General features: G+C 50.2%; 1 long non-coding RNA gene across 1 annotated transcript; it reads left to right on the top strand.

Annotated features, from left to right (window-relative positions):
* Window positions 1–1134: 1134 nt before the first annotated feature.
* Window positions 1135–3765, top strand: LOC123088556 (uncharacterized). The gene is made up of 2 exons (XR_006441935.1): window positions 1135–1327; window positions 3492–3765. It is a non-coding gene; the product is annotated as an uncharacterized lncRNA (long non-coding RNA).
* Window positions 3766–15702: the final 11937 nt, after the last annotated feature.

The raw sequence follows: 15702 nt of genomic DNA on the forward strand, positions 1-15702 counted from the left end.
AAATAAAGAAAAATGTCGAAATTACAATATATACGTTGTTTTAAGTTTCAAATAAGAAGCATCCCAATCAGTGCACAACCAAGAAAAAAAGAAAGAAACTGATAGATCTCCAAGGGGGCACAAGCAGATCTCCGATCGAGGGATAGAATGGGAGAGGTGGAGGTTCTGCATTGGCTCCTCGATCTGCCAAGTAGAGTATTAATGATGTACTGATCGATGGCGAGCCATGAACTAATTAAACATGGTTATATGGCAGGCAATTAAAGAAGAGAGAGATGATTATAGTAACATAGGTAGATACTGTAACATAATAAATGTGATGCTACTATGTGTCATGCATGGCAATAAATGAGACCATCTATGATACTAACCTATAATACTATCGGATATTGTCTTTGGAGGCCGAGCTCCATGGAGCTCGGTTTTGAAAATTTTGAATTTTGTTGAATTTCATATTTTCTACATTTCAAAAAATTCTGAAAAAAAACACACATATATATGAAGGCCTAACACACACGTGTGTAAATTTTCAGGGCAAAATAAGTTGAAATGAGGGCTGTGCAAAAAAGACAAATCTGAGGCTTTTTAACACATGACACTATTCATCCTCCCGGACCAGGAATTTGTCTTTTTTGTATAGGTCACATTCCAATGTTTTTCATTCTGAAATTTTACACACATAGGCATAACATACTTGTTTACTTGCACAATTTTTTTCAGATTTTTTTGAAACCGAAAAGTTTGAATTTTGATTTGTTTTCAAAAAAAGGCCTCCATGGCTCCCGGGAGCCAAACGTCCGTTCTCATAATACTATGCACTATAAAGGTAGTAACATAGACTAGTAACATATGCATGTTACTAGTCTAAGTTACTCCCCACTATGGCCAGCCTAATAGAATAACACAGTGCTCCATCAAGTAAGAGTGGCTTGATTTTGACCAAAAAAATGGCTTGCAGAAAAGAAAAGGCTCGCGCCATGCTTGCACCAAGTATACTACTCCATCTTCATGTGGTTTTTTTGTTGCTGAGATGCCATCTTCACATCGGGGGTGGGTGGTGGTGTGCACTGGACACTGGTACATCTAGCTCTATAAAGAGGGCACAAGGGGATGGATCGACTCAACACACACACACACATACACACACACACCACCTTCAGCTACCAAATTCTTAGCCAAGTAAGCATGGCCAGCGTGAAGTCGACCCGTGCAGCGGCGGCCCTGGTGCTGGTAGCGGCACTGGCGCTGGCGCTGACGCTGGCGGAAGCGTCGTCCTGCCCCCAAGGAGATTTCCCTGGAGATTTCTGTGTCAGTGAAATCGGCCGTGGTAAGCCCTATCCTCTTATTATCCAGATCTGCTGCGAAATCTTATATGAAAATTTGATGAGTTGCCTGTGTGAGATCCGGGACAAGTTCGCGCAGCGGGACCCGGTCAAGATCTTCGATGTTTTCTGCCCTGCCTCGTGCAGCACCAGCACCACTCATGAATCTGGTTAATCATATGTGTATGGAGATCTCCATTTCATTTCCCTTCAGTGTTTAGAGCCTGCCTGGTTGGCTGGGGCTGGCTGCAACCCATATCCATGGGTTTTGGGCTGGCTTCATTTCGATGTTTTAGTACTGCAAGATTCATGTCATCTTTATTTAGAAAACATGAATCTGGTTACTAAAAATGTGTGAAGAAACAAAAAAGAGAAACGATTTAACTCGATAAGTTTGCTATAAAAAAACACAAGTGTCCTCCTGTAACCAGTCACTTGATCAAGATTACGCAGGTGGTAATAATGTTAACATTGATCAGACTTAGAGATGGCCAGATGATAAAACCTATTTTAGAGTTTCGCACAGGGCCTCCGATTTTGCCGGCTCGGTCATGTATATACGTATGGTATGTAGCGTCGACCAAGCACGAAGATAAGAGAAGTCACTTCTTTCTATTAGCTAGCTACCAAAATATATGAAACCTCTAATTAAATTAACCCTCCAAAACCCCCCAACCCCCTCCCCCCTAAAAAAACCCTTAGCCTATGAACTACTGACGCGTGGATGCTTTTTGGTCCCGATTGGTGTTACCAACCGGGACTAAAGGTCCTCCTGCCTAGCCAAGCCGCAGCGGCCACGTGGAGCATATTTGTCCCGGTTCTTCAGCGAAACGAAACTAAAGGTCATGGGGTTTAGTCCCGACCCTTTAGTCCCGATTCCAAACTCAGAACAAATGGGCCTCTGGAACCGGGACAGATGGGCCTTTTTCTACTAGTGCATCCCAATCGGCGCACAACCAAAAAAGAAAGAAAGAAACTGACAGATCTCAAGGGAGCAAGCAGATCTCCGATCGAGGGATAGAATGGCAGGAACCTCGATCTGGCAAGTAGAGTAGCTTGATTTTGACCCCAAAAAAATGGCTAGCAAAAAAGAAAAGGCTTGCGCGATGCATGCACCTAGTATACTACTCCATCATCATGTGGTTTTTTTATTGCTGAGAATGCCATCTTCACATGGGGGTCGGGTTGGTGGTGGTGTGCACTGGTAGATCTAGCTCTATAAAAAAGGCCACAAGGGGATGGATCGACTCGGAGAAATCGGCGATGGTAATCCCCCTCATCCTTCTTTAATCAAGCTCTGCTGTGAAATCTTATCTGGAGATTTGATGAGTTGCCTATGTGAGATCCGTGACAAGTTCGCGGAGCGGCTCCCGGTCATGTTCTTCGATGCTTTCTGCTGTACCTCATGCGGCACCAGCACCACTCACGAATCTGGTTAATCATATGTATCGAGATCTCCATTTCATTTCCCTTCAGTGTTTAGAGCCTGGCTGGTTGGCTGGCTGCGATCCATCCATGTGTTTGGTCGGTCCAGCGCACACCTTTTTTGATAAATATATGAAACCCCTAATTAAATTAACCCTCCAACCCCCCCCCCCCCCCCCCCAAAACCACCCCCTAAAGAAACCCCAGCCTCTGAACTGCTGACGAGTACATGCTTTTTGGTCCTGGTTGGTGTTACCAACCGGGACTAAAGGCCCTCCTGCCTGGGCAAGCTGCAACGACCATGTGGAGCCCCATTTGTCCCGGTTCTTGAGAGAACCGGAACTAAAGGTCATGGGCTTTAGTCCCGACACTTTAGTCCCGGTTCCAGAACCGGGACAAATGGGCCTCTGAAACCGGGACAGATGGGCCTTTTTCTACTAGTGCATCCCGATCGGTGCACAACCAAAAAAGAAAGAAAGAAACTAACAGATTTCCAAGGGGGCAAGCAGATCTCCGATCAAGGGATAGAATGGCAGGAACCTCGATCTGGCAAGTAGAGTATTAATGATGTGCTGATCGATGGCTAGCCATGCACTAATTAGCATCTCCCCCCAAATATACCATCAAGTACTCTGAAAAACAATATCAAGTGCGTAAGCAAAAATATTAACAATTGTATTTTATTACCATCATTTGTGTTGAGTTTCATTCATACACATGTATTGACCCTCTTCTTCGATTTAGATCTGGCAGCTGTGGGATGAGCTCCTACCGCATGATCGCATAAAAGTAATTCAAGAGGAATTGGCGGAATTCTTTCTTTACCACGTCATCAATAAAGCCGGAGAATACCATGTGTAACTTGACTTCAGATATTAAGGATTGTAATAGATCTTATATTGTATATATGTAGCTACTAGCGTCGGATAGATATACGAAAACTTATTGTTCAACCAATCTCTCGAAGAATGAGAGGTCGACCACTTCTCTCTATATATGTTCATGACGATCTTCTATACTTAATGGTTTCCTTCATTTTCTTACTAGCTAGCATGTCGAGTCCTCTATACGTATAGTACGTAGCGTCGACCAAGCATGGAGATAAGAGAGGTCACTTCTCTATTAGCTAGCTAACAATATATATGAAACCCCTAATTAAATTAACCCTCCACCCCCCTCCCCTCTTAAAAAACCCCCAGCCTCTGAACTGCTGACACATGCATGCTTTTTGGTCCCACCAACCGGGACTAAAGGCCCTCCTGCCTGGGCAAGCCGCAGTGGCCACGTGAAGCCACATCTGTCCCGGTTCTTGAGCGAACCGGAACTAAAGGTCATGGGCTTTAGTCCCGACCCTTTAGTCCCGGTTCCAGAACCGGAACAAATGTGCCTCTGGAACCGGGACCGATGGTCCTTTTTCTACTAGTGCATCCCCATCGGTGCACAACCAGGACAGATGGACTAAACTTTAGTCTCACTCACTCCACTCACATGTGTGCATGAATGGGCCAAGAGAATTTCAGAATTTTAGTTGGGCTTTGGGCTAAAGTCCTACTAGCAAATTCCAACATTTCGATCAATGCACAACCAAAAAAGAAAAAAAAACTGACAGATCTCAAGGAGGCAAGCAGATCTCCTATCGAGGGATAGAATGGCAGGAACCTCGATCTGGCTGCAACCCATATCTATGGGTTTTGGTCGGTCCAGCTCACATGTTTTTGTGTTTTTTAATATTCCTAGCAGCTGCTACTACTACTAGTAGTCTAGTACTACTTTTCTACTCCCTTCATTTCAAATAAATGACTTAACTTTATACTTTGAGTCATCTATTTTGGACCGGAGGGAGTAGCTAGCACATGATCGTCTGGTTTGCTCCTAGCTCCTACTACTGTGAGAGTGTCAGTTTGTATTGTTCGACAGTATTTGTAATAATGCACGTGCACGTATTCCTTCATCAATTGGTTGTTCTCATCTGAAGTTGATCAATAAAGCCGGAGAATATCATGTGGAACTTGACTTCAGATATTAAGGCTTATAATAAATCTTATATTGTATATATGTAGCTAGTAGCGTTAGATAGATATACGAAAACTTGTTGTTCGACCAATCTCTCGGAGAAGGAGAGGTCGATCACTTCTCTCTGTATATGTTCATGACGATCTTCTGTACTTAATGATTTCCTTCATTTTTTATTAGTTAGCCTGTCGAGTCCTATATACGTATAGTACATAGCGTCGACCAAGCACGAAGATAAGAGAGGTCACTTCTTTCTATTAGCTAGCTAACAAAATATATGAAACCTCTAATTAAATTAACCCTCCAAAACCCCCAACCCCCCTCCCCCCTAAAAAACCCCAGCCTATGAACTGCTGACGCGTGGATGCTTTTTGGTCCTGATTGGTGTTACCAACCGGGACTAAAGGTGCTCCTGTCTGGGCAAGCCGCAGCGGCCACGTGGAGCCCCTCTGTCATGGTTCTTCAGTGAATCGGAACTAGGTTTAGTCCCGACCCTCTAGTCCCTGTTCCAGAATTGGGACAAATGGGCCTCTGAAACCGGGAAAGATAGGCCTTTTTCTACTGATGCATCCGAAGAAAGAAAGAAACTGACAGATCTCCAAGGGGGCAAGCAGATCTCCGATCGAGGGATAGAATGGCAGGAACCTCGATCTGGCAAGTAGAGTATTAATTAATGATGTGCTGGTCGATGGCTAGCCATGCACTAATTAGCATCTCCCCCACAAAAATACCATGTAAAAACGAAGGCTCCCACGCGATGCACACGCTTAAGCTGGTCATAGTGGGGAGTAACTTATACTAGTGTCATGCATATGACACTAATCTAAGTTACTATCTTTATAGTGCAAAGTAACATACTAGTAGTGTCATAGAGGATTTCATTATTTAGCTTGTAGACCCATCTTGTCTTGGAAAGCGCTATGTTACAGTAACATATTATGTTACCACTTCTCATTAACTACATGCCACATAAGCAAAAATTTCTCGGAATGCGCTATGTTACTTGCTAAGTTACTCCCACTATGACTAGCCTCAGTAGAATAACACAGCACAGTGCTCCATCAAGTAGAGTAGCTTGATTTTGACCCCAAAAAATGGCTAGCAAAAAAGAAAAGGCTTGCGCGATGCATGCACCTAGTAATAGTATACTACTCCATCATCATGTGGTTTTTTTATTGCTGAGAATGCCATCTTCACATGGGGGCCGGGTTGGTGGTGGTGTGCACTGCTAGATCTAGCTCTATAAAAAGGCCACAAGGGGATGGATCGACTCAACACACACACACACACACACACACACACACACACACACACCACCTTGAGCAGGAGGTAGCTACCACATCCTTAGCCAAGTAAGCATGGTCACCTTGAAGTCGACCCATGCAGCGGCGGCACTGGTGGTGCTGGTAGTGGCGCTGGCGCTAACGCCGACTCTGGCGGAAGTATCGGCCTGCCCCGAAGGAGATGACTGTGTCGAAGTTTTGGGCAGTGGTGAGCTCCATGAGCCTAAAATAATGAAGCACTGCTGCGAAAACTTATCTGAAGATTCGATGAGTTGCCTGTGTGAGCTCCGTGACAAGTTCGCGAAGCGGTTCCCGGTCATGTTCTTCGATGCTGTCTGCCCTACCTCATGCGGCACCAGCATCACTCACGAATCTGGTTAATCATGTGTATCAAGATCTCTATTTCATTTCCCTTCAGTGCTTAGAGCCTGGCTGGTTGGCTGGCTGCGATCCATCCATGGGTTTTGGTCGGTCCAGCGCACACCTTTTTTGTGTTTTTTAATATTCCTAGCAGCTGCTACTACTAGTAGTAGTCTAGCTAGTACTTGATCGTCTGGTTTGCTCCTAGCTCCTACTACTGTGAGTGTCAGTTTGTATTGTTCAACAGTATTTGTAATAATGCACGTGCGCGTGTTTCTTCATCAATTGGTTGTTCTCTTTTGGAGTTTTTTTTCTTCTGGAGTTGATCGCCATGCACACGGCAATCTTTACTTTCTGATGTTATGTTGCACCATCCATGGTGTTTTGTTCTTTGGATCAACAAGCTCATCGCCCTGCTACATTCTATTATACTGAAGCAAATTGTTACCTTAGTTATAAGGCATGTTTACATAAGGCTAATGGGAACGACTGAAAGCGAAAACATTCGCAACCGAGATACATCCTCTCCTAGACGAAAAAAAACTAGTCAGCTGGCTCATAACAGCTGAGAGGGAAAAACTCTTGGGGATGGCATCGGCAGCATAAGGCGGTGCGCAACATTGCATCAGGAGTCTTCACCCCAGCTACTACAGGTTGTGTTACTGTTTCTATTTAATGATGAAATTAAATAAGATTTACTAACCTTATGATTTTGGATTCGATTACAGAAAGTCGAACTAGAAGCGCCATGCGCCATCATAATTTCACAAACTAACTTTACTCATAAGGACTCTGAAGGCTGCTCGATCAGGCTTGCTTGCTGTTCACCCAACCCAAACCAAGCCATTCATATGGGTTGGTTCCGTATTTAACATGCTACTATTTCTGTAAAATAAAATGGAGGCAAAAGTTTGTGCTCGACTTATGTAAGCGTCAAATTCGACCTATTCTCACAGGAACGAAGTAACACTAACTGGATCAGGAATTTTGAGCATATATTCACAGCAAGTTCGTATCCAGCTCATGGCCTCAGCCATCAGTTCCTAGCCGATCTCACACACTAGCTCCCAGGTCGGTTATATACTTCGGTCGATCATTACAATCCTTTTAGCAGGACCATTTTAGGCCTGCATGCCCCAAAGGTATTCATTTGGGCATGGTGGACCAGCTCTTTAGCTCATGGTTGAACTGGTCTTATTCGCTTGTACCTAGCTGCCCACATATTGCCACCCAGAGTTGTTGGGGAACGTTGCATGGAAAAAATAATCTACGCATGTTTGACACGAAAAAAATCTCTTGTACCACGGGAGAAGGCAAGGGGACTGTATTTCTCTCTTGCGCCGGGAAAGGAAAAAGTAAATATGCGAGCGTGCCAGTGTACCGTAGTACACAAAGAAAAAGGTACGGGAAATGAGTATTTCATTAATCTCAGTGGAGAAATAAAATTACAAGATCCCGTAAAGAAAACAAACGCGCTCCGTGGCCTAACTGTGGCGATTGCGGTCTCCTGGTTCCCGGGGCCTCGGAAGGCTCCCGGTTAATTACTCCCACGGGTTGCTCCGCAGTATACCTTCGATTGAGTTGTGTGGTCGTCTTCTTCGTCTTTTCTTCACGTCCCCATGCATGATGATGGTGATGTGTGTCTGGACGGAGGCAGAGCCCGTGTCCTCGTCGGTACACACGCTGCATGTAGCGTGGCCTTAGCGGTGGCCGCGCCCGACCTCGTCGTTCCTGGCGGCGTTGAAGTAGTTGGTGTTGGGGTAGCATGGGTCGCGCCCAGCTCAGACTTCTCGACGACCGGTTGCTTCATCGGGGTGTTCAAGGGGCTACGCCTTGCGGGAGTAATAGTTTGGAGAGACCGGCGTCGTTGCAAAAACTGACGCGCGCTCACATTGGCATGGCTAGGGTGGTTGGCACCTCGTCTCGACTAGACGCCGAGTATTCGGCGGTCCACCAAGACAAAAGGGGCCGCCTCACGGGGCCGTGGAAAGGTGGCGTTGTAAAGGTCACGTCGCTCTGGGCTGGTGCTACGCCAAAGGGTGACCTGTACGCCGGCAACGCCATGGACCTGTACGCCAAGGACTTTTTGGCCATGGTGGGTGCACCTCTCGAAGGAGGGACCGGTCTTGTATTGCATCGTTGCAAACTCAGGTTCGAACAACTATCTGTACGCCATAAAGGGGGAAGCGAGTCCCGGGCTGCATAGTCAACGAGCTCCGATTCCGCCACATTGTTTCTTTCAAGAACGTGGTGCAAAACATGTACGCCTGTGATCTGTTCGCCATTGACCTATCCGTCAGGGACGTGCACCTCATGAAGGAGGGGCCAGTCGTGGGTCGCGTCGTTGCGGACACTGGTTGCGTCGAGAATCTGTACGCCATGAAGGGAAAGGCGAGCCTCGGGCTGCGTCGTCAGCGAGCTCCGGATTCACCACGCCGTCTCCTGGTTCCTGGGGCCTCGGAAGGCTCCCGGTTAATTACTCCCGCGGGTTGCTCCGTAGGATACCTCCGATTGAGTTGTGTGGTCGTCTTCTTCGTCTTTGCTTCGTGTCCCCATGCATGATGATGGTGATGTGTGTGTGGGCGGAGGCAGAGCCCGTGTCCTCGTCGGTACACGCGCCGCATGTAGCGTGGCCTTAGCGGTGGCCGTGCCCGCCCTCGTCGGACACCAAAGGGTGACCTGTAGAGGCCACGTCGCTTTGGGCTGGTGCTACGCCAAAGGGTGACCTGTACGCCGGCGACGCCATGGACCTGTACGCCAAGGACTTTTTGGCCATGGTGGGTGCACCTCTCGAAGGAGGGACCGGTCTCGTATTGCGTCGTTGCAAACTCAGGTTCGAACAACTATCTGTACGCCATAAAGGGGGAAGCGAGTCCCGGGCTGCATAGTCAACGAGCTCCGATTCCGCCACATTGTTTCTTCCAAGAACGTGGTGCAAAACATGTACGCCTGTGATCTGTTCGCCATTGACCTATCCGTCGGGGACGTGCACCTCATGAAGGAGGGGCCAGTCGTGGGTCGCGTCGTTGCGAACACTGGTTGCGTCGAGAATCTGTATGCCATGAAGGGAAAGGCGAGCCTCGGGCTGCGTCGTCAGCGAGCTCCGGATTCACCACGCCGTCTCCTGGTTCCTGGGGCCTCGGAAGGCTCCCGGTTAATTACTCCCGCGGGTTGCTCCGTAGGATACCTCCGATTGAGTTGTGTGGTCGTCTTCTTCGTCTTTGCTTCGTGTCCCCATGCATGATGATGGTGATGTGTGTGTGGGCGGAGGCAGAGCCCGTGTCCTCGTCGGTACACGCGCCGCATGTAGCGTGGCCTTAGCGGTGGCCGTGCCCGCCCTCGTCGGACACCAAAGGGTGACCTGTAGAGGCCACGTCGCTTTGGGCTGGTGCTACGCCAAAGGGTGACCTGTACGCCAGCGACGCCATGGACCTGTACGCCAAGGACTTTTTGGCCATGGTGGGTGCACCTCTCGAAGGAGGGACCGGTCTCGTATTGCATCGTTGCAAACTCAGGTTTGAACAACTATCTGTACGCCATAAAGTGGGAAGCGAGTCCCGGGCTGCATAGTCAACGAGCTCCGATTCCGCCACATTGTTTCTTCCAAGAACGTGGTGCAAAACATGTACGCCTGTGATCTGTTCGCCATTGACCTATCCGTCGGGGACGTGCACCTCATGAAGGAGGGGCCGGTCGTGGGTCGCGTCGTTGCGGACACTGGTTGCGTCGAGAATCTGTACGCCATGAAGGGAAAGGCGAGCCTCGGGCTGCGTCGTCAGCGAGCTCCGGATTCACCACGCCGTCTCCTGGTTCCTGGGGCCTCGGAAGGCTCCCGGTTAATTACTCCCGCAGGTTGCTCCATAGGATACCTCCGATTGAGTTGTGTGGTCGTCTTCTTCGTCTTTGCTTCGTGTCCCCATGCATGATGATGGTGATGTGTGTGTGGGCGGAGGCAGAGCCCGTGTCCTCGTCGGTACACACGCCGCATGTAGCGTGGCCTTAGCGGTGGCCGTGCCCGCCCTCGTCGGACACCAAAGGGTGACCTGTAGAGGCCACGTCGCTTTGGGCTGGTGCTACGCCAAAGGGTGACCTGTACGCCGGCGACGCCATGGACCTGTACGCCAAGGACTTTTTGGCCATGGTGGGTGCACCTCTCGAAGGAGGGACCGGTCTCGTATTGCGTCGTTGCAAACTCAGGTTCGAACAACTATCTGTACGCCATAAAGGGGGAAGCGAGTCCCGGACTGCATAGTCAACGAGCTCCGATTCCGCCACATTGTTTCTTCCAAGAACGTGGTGCAAAACATGTACGCCTGTGATCTGTTCGCCATTGACCTATCCGTCGGGGACGTGCACCTCATGAAGGAGGGGCCAGTCGTGGGTCGCGTCGTTGCGGACACTGGTTGCGTCGAGAATCTGTATGCCATGAAGGGAAAGGCGAGCCTCGGGCTGCGTCGTTAGCGAGCTCCGGATTCACCACGCCGTCTCCTGGTTCCTGGGGCCTCGGAAGGCTCCCGGTTAATTACTCCCGCGGGTTGCTCCGTAGGATACCTCCGATTGAGTTGTGTGGTCGTCTTCTTCGTCTTTGCTTCGTGTCCCCATGCATGATGATGGTGATGTGTGTGTGGGCGGAGGCAGAGCCCGTGTCCTCGTCGGTACACGCGCCGCATGTAGCGTGGCCTTAGCGGTGGCCGTGCCCGCCCTCGTCGGACACCAAAGGGTGACCTGTAGAGGCCACGTCGCTTTGGGCTGGTGCTACGCCAAAGGGTGACCTGTACGCCAGCGACGCCATGGACCTGTACGCCAAGGACTTTTTGGCCATGGTGGGTGCACCTCTCGAAGGAGGGACCGGTCTCGTATTGCATCGTTGCAAACTCAGGTTTGAACAACTATCTGTACGCCATAAAGTGGGAAGCGAGTCCCGGGCTGCATAGTCAACGAGCTCCGATTCCGCCACATTGTTTCTTCCAAGAACGTGGTGCAAAACATGTACGCCTGTGATCTGTTCGCCATTGACCTATCCGTCGGGGACGTGCACCTCATGAAGGAGGGGCCGGTCGTGGGTCGCGTCGTTGCGGACACTGGTTGCGTCGAGAATCTGTACGCCATGAAGGGAAAGGCGAGCCTCGGGCTGCGTCGTCAGCGAGCTCCGGATTCACCACGCCGTCTCCTGGTTCCTGGGGCCTCGGAAGGCTCCCGGTTAATTACTCCCGCAGGTTGCTCCGTAGGATACCTCCGATTGAGTTGTGTGGTCGTCTTCTTCGTCTTTGCTTCGTGTCCCCATGCATGATGATGGTGATGTGTGTGTGGGCGGAGGCAGAGCCCGTGTCCTCGTCGGTACACACGCCGCATGTAGCGTGGCCTTAGCGGTGGCCGTGCCCGCCCTCGTCGGACACCAAAGGGTGACCTGTAGAGGCCACGTCGCTTTGGGCTGGTGCTACGCCAAAGGGTGACCTGTAAGCCGGCGACGCCATGGACCTGTACGCCAAGGACTTTTTGGCCATGGTGGGTGCACCTCTCGAAGGAGGGACCGGTCTCGTATTGCATCGTTGCAAACTCAGGTTTGAACAACTATCTGTACGCCATAAAGTTGGAAGCGAGTCCCGGGCTGCATAGTCAACGAGCTCCGATTCCGCCACATTGTTTCTTCCAAGAACGTGGTGCAAAACATGTACGCCTGTGATCTGTTCGCCATTGACCTATCCGTCGGGGACGTGCACCTCATGAAGGAGGGGCCGGTCGTGGGTCGCGTCGTTGCGGACACTGGTTGCGTCGAGAATCTGTACGCCATGAAGGGAAAGGCGAGCCTCGGGCTGCGTCGTCAGCGAGCTCCGGATTCACCACGCCGTCTCCTGGTTCCTGGGGCCTCGGAAGGCTCCCGGTTAATTACTCCCGCAGGTTGCTCCGTAGGATACCTCCGATTGAGTTGTGTGGTCGTCTTCTTCGTCTTTGCTTCGTGTCCCCATGCATGATGATGGTGATGTGTGTGTGGGCGGAGGCAGAGCCCGTGTCCTCGTCGGTACACACGCCGCATGTAGCGTGGCCTTAGCGGTGGCCGTGCCCGCCCTCGTCGGACACCAAAGGGTGACCTGTAGAGGCCACGTCGCTTTGGGCTGGTGCTACGCCAAAGGGTGACCTGTAAGCCGGCGACGCCATGGACCTGTACGCCAAGGACTTTTTGGCCATGGTGGGTGCACCTCTCGAAGGAGGGACCGGTCTCGTATTGCATCGTTGCAAACTCAGGTTTGAACAACTATCTGTACGCCATAAAGTTGGAAGCGAGTCCCGGGCTGCATAGTCAACGAGCTCCGATTCCGCCACATTGTTTCTTCCAAGAACGTGGTGCAAAACATGTACGCCTGTGATCTGTTCGCCATTGACCTATCCGTCGGGGACGTGCACCTCATGAAGGAGGGGCCGGTCGTGGGTCGCGTCGTTGCGGACACTGGTTGCGTCGAGAATCTGTACGCCATGAAGGGAAAGGCGAGCCTCGGGCTGCGTCGTCAGCGAGCTCCGGATTCACCACGCCGTCTCCTGGTTCCTGGGGCCTCGGAAGGCTCCCGGTTAATTACTCCCGCAGGTTGCTCCGTAGGATACCTCCGATTGAGTTGTGTGGTCGTCTTCTTCGTCTTTGCTTCGTGTCCCCATGCATGATGATGGTGATGTGTGTGTGGGCGGAGGCAGAGCCCGTGTCCTCGTCGGTACACACGCCGCATGTAGCGTGGCCTTAGCGGTGGCCGTGCCCGCCCTCGTCGGACACCAAAGGGTGACCTGTAGAGGCCACGTCGCTTTGGGCTGGTGCTACGCCAAAGGGTGACCTGTAAGCCGGCGATGCCATGGACCTGTATGCCAAGGACTTGTTCGCCATGGTAGGTGCACCTCTCAAAGGAGGGACCGGTCTCGTATTGCGTCGTTGCAAACTCAGGTTCGAACAAATATCTGTACGCCATAAAGGGGGAAGCGAGTCCCGGGCTGCATAGTCAACGAGCTCCGATTCCGCCACATCGTTTCTTCCAAGAACGTGGTGCAAAACCTGTACGCCTTTGATCTGTTTTTTATTGACCTATTCGTCGGGGACGTGCACCTTCTGAAGGAGGGGCCGGTCATGGGCTGCGTCGTTGCGGACACTGGTTCCGTCGAGAATCTGTACGCCATGAAGGGAAAGGCGAGTCTCGGGCTGCGTCGTCAGCGAGCTCCGGTTTCGCTACGCCGTCTCCTCCAAAAGCGTGATGCAAAACATGTACGCCTGTGTACCCTTTGCCATGAACCTGTTCACCATGGCCCTGTTCGTCGCAATTTGTACGTTGCGACCTGTACACCATGGGCTATTCGCCGAGCGCCATGAAGGCTGCCATGGTAGAGCGCCGGGGCTAGTGGTTGGGCTGCATCATTGAAGAGTTCCGGCTGCTCCCGAGTCATCTCCAGCCAAGAACATGACACCTAGAAATGGAGGGCTTGGTGTAGACAAAATCCGGCGGAGATGGTGCAGTTTTCTGGTCCGGCGAGGTCGTCTTCGGCGGCGGCGACGCGATCACACGAGCGTCGTCTCTGGTGTCCGGCACGTACTATCGGTGTACTGCATGCATGCTGATGGGAGGGAGAGAGGCAAGAGAAAAATTAGACTGTCATCTCACGCTGTTGTACCACAGGCGCATCTCCTTCTCTCCACACAGCCTCCTATGAAGAGCTAGCTTGGGCAGGGCCATGTGTGTGCTGCCATCTCCGACTGGTGCATCTTTGAGATCGGACGGGGTGCCGCCGCCGCGTCATCTGCCGGTCCTCTCACATGTGTACATGCACCGTGGTCAGCGAAGCCGCCGTACACGTCGTCGGCGTGGACGCGTCTCCCTTGCCTGGGTGGGATCTCCTCCTTCTCCTCGTGGGTGCGTGTCTCCAGCCGCCCCTTCATGCATGATGTTTTCTCTCTGGCCCCTGCTAGACGAAACATAGTATATATGTAGATCAAAACAAGTTAGTCAAGAGGGCATGTGTTGCTGCCCGTTCTTCATCTTGCCGGGTGCCAGCTCGCTGTGGGCGCATCCAACGTCGGATTGTTGGCCACACGTTCGGCTGTCGCCGATTTTCTTGGAATGGATATGCACGGTGTATGTTGATGCTCCTTCGTATACTTATCTCTTCGACTGTTTTTCTTGACGTGCAGTCCAGCAAAATAAAGTACTACCAAACGTGCGACTCTCCGGCCGCCTTGCAAGTTCATCAATTTGTATTTTACCTTCAACAGGGTTATACGGGTATTCGGGTAGGGTATGTCTAGTACACATCTAGATATGGCATAGTTATGTCACATCTAAACTGATTTTCACTCTGTTTATGGTTTATTTTTTTATCCTAATTTTTTTATTTCATGTTGCTGCATTATATATTTGTGGAGGTTAGATGTAACATCCTTAAAAAACATCTAGATGTGAATTAGACAAACTGATTCAGGTATGTACGCGTGTTTGCCGGCCGGTACATGGGTATTCGTAGAGATACGTATTTATATATGCCGGCCGTTTCGGCCGCAGCTTTTACGCAGGATATGCATTGTACTCCTCCTGTATGCATTGTGCTCCCAGATGTGCAAGTCGCCACTATACCAGGTCTTCGATGCATGCATGTACTGTAGTACGTAGGCGATTTTTGCCGTGCACCACGTACCTAATCAATAAATCAGCCCGTGCATGCATGCACGCACTAGTCTGCGCGTACATATATATTCTTTCTTGTGCGTACCCTGCACTAAAAACAAAACCTTCTACAATAATAATTCAATCATACGCGTTAGTCATATAGAAGCGAGAAAAGCAGAACATGAGACGATCATTTTTATTACAAAAAGTACTCGACTTTTCTACTTCAGTCTAAAATCGCGTCGAACAAATGTCTCCTCACCAAGTTGAGTTCGACAGCAGAGCGAATCAAACTCGACTTGGTGAAAAAGTTCGACCACTCGGTGCAATTACTTGCAGCCTTTGTTCATTTTCTTTAAAAAAGATAATGCGGGTAGATACCTCCGCTTTATGAGACAACTTGTTGGGCCATGTAGCAGCTATGCCGCCTATCAACAAAGAGATTTCAGCTTACCTCCATTCTGCAGCGGAATACCATGCCACCTTTCAGAGAATTTTATCAACCTAGTTGCGACCACCTAGCTGTTGCGGTGTCAGCCGACTAGATCGAAGGCTTTCACAGATTTATGCTAGCCGCATTGGCGCATTGCACTGCTCCCGTGATCTTCATGTGATGATGTAGGTGAGACGTCGGTAGACCATTGACAACTCCCTTTCACCCTAGAT

The sequence above is a fragment of the Triticum aestivum genome, chromosome 4A (genome assembly GCF_018294505.1).
Source record: "Triticum aestivum cultivar Chinese Spring chromosome 4A, IWGSC CS RefSeq v2.1, whole genome shotgun sequence".
Lineage (NCBI taxonomy): Eukaryota > Viridiplantae > Streptophyta > Magnoliopsida > Poales > Poaceae > Triticum > Triticum aestivum.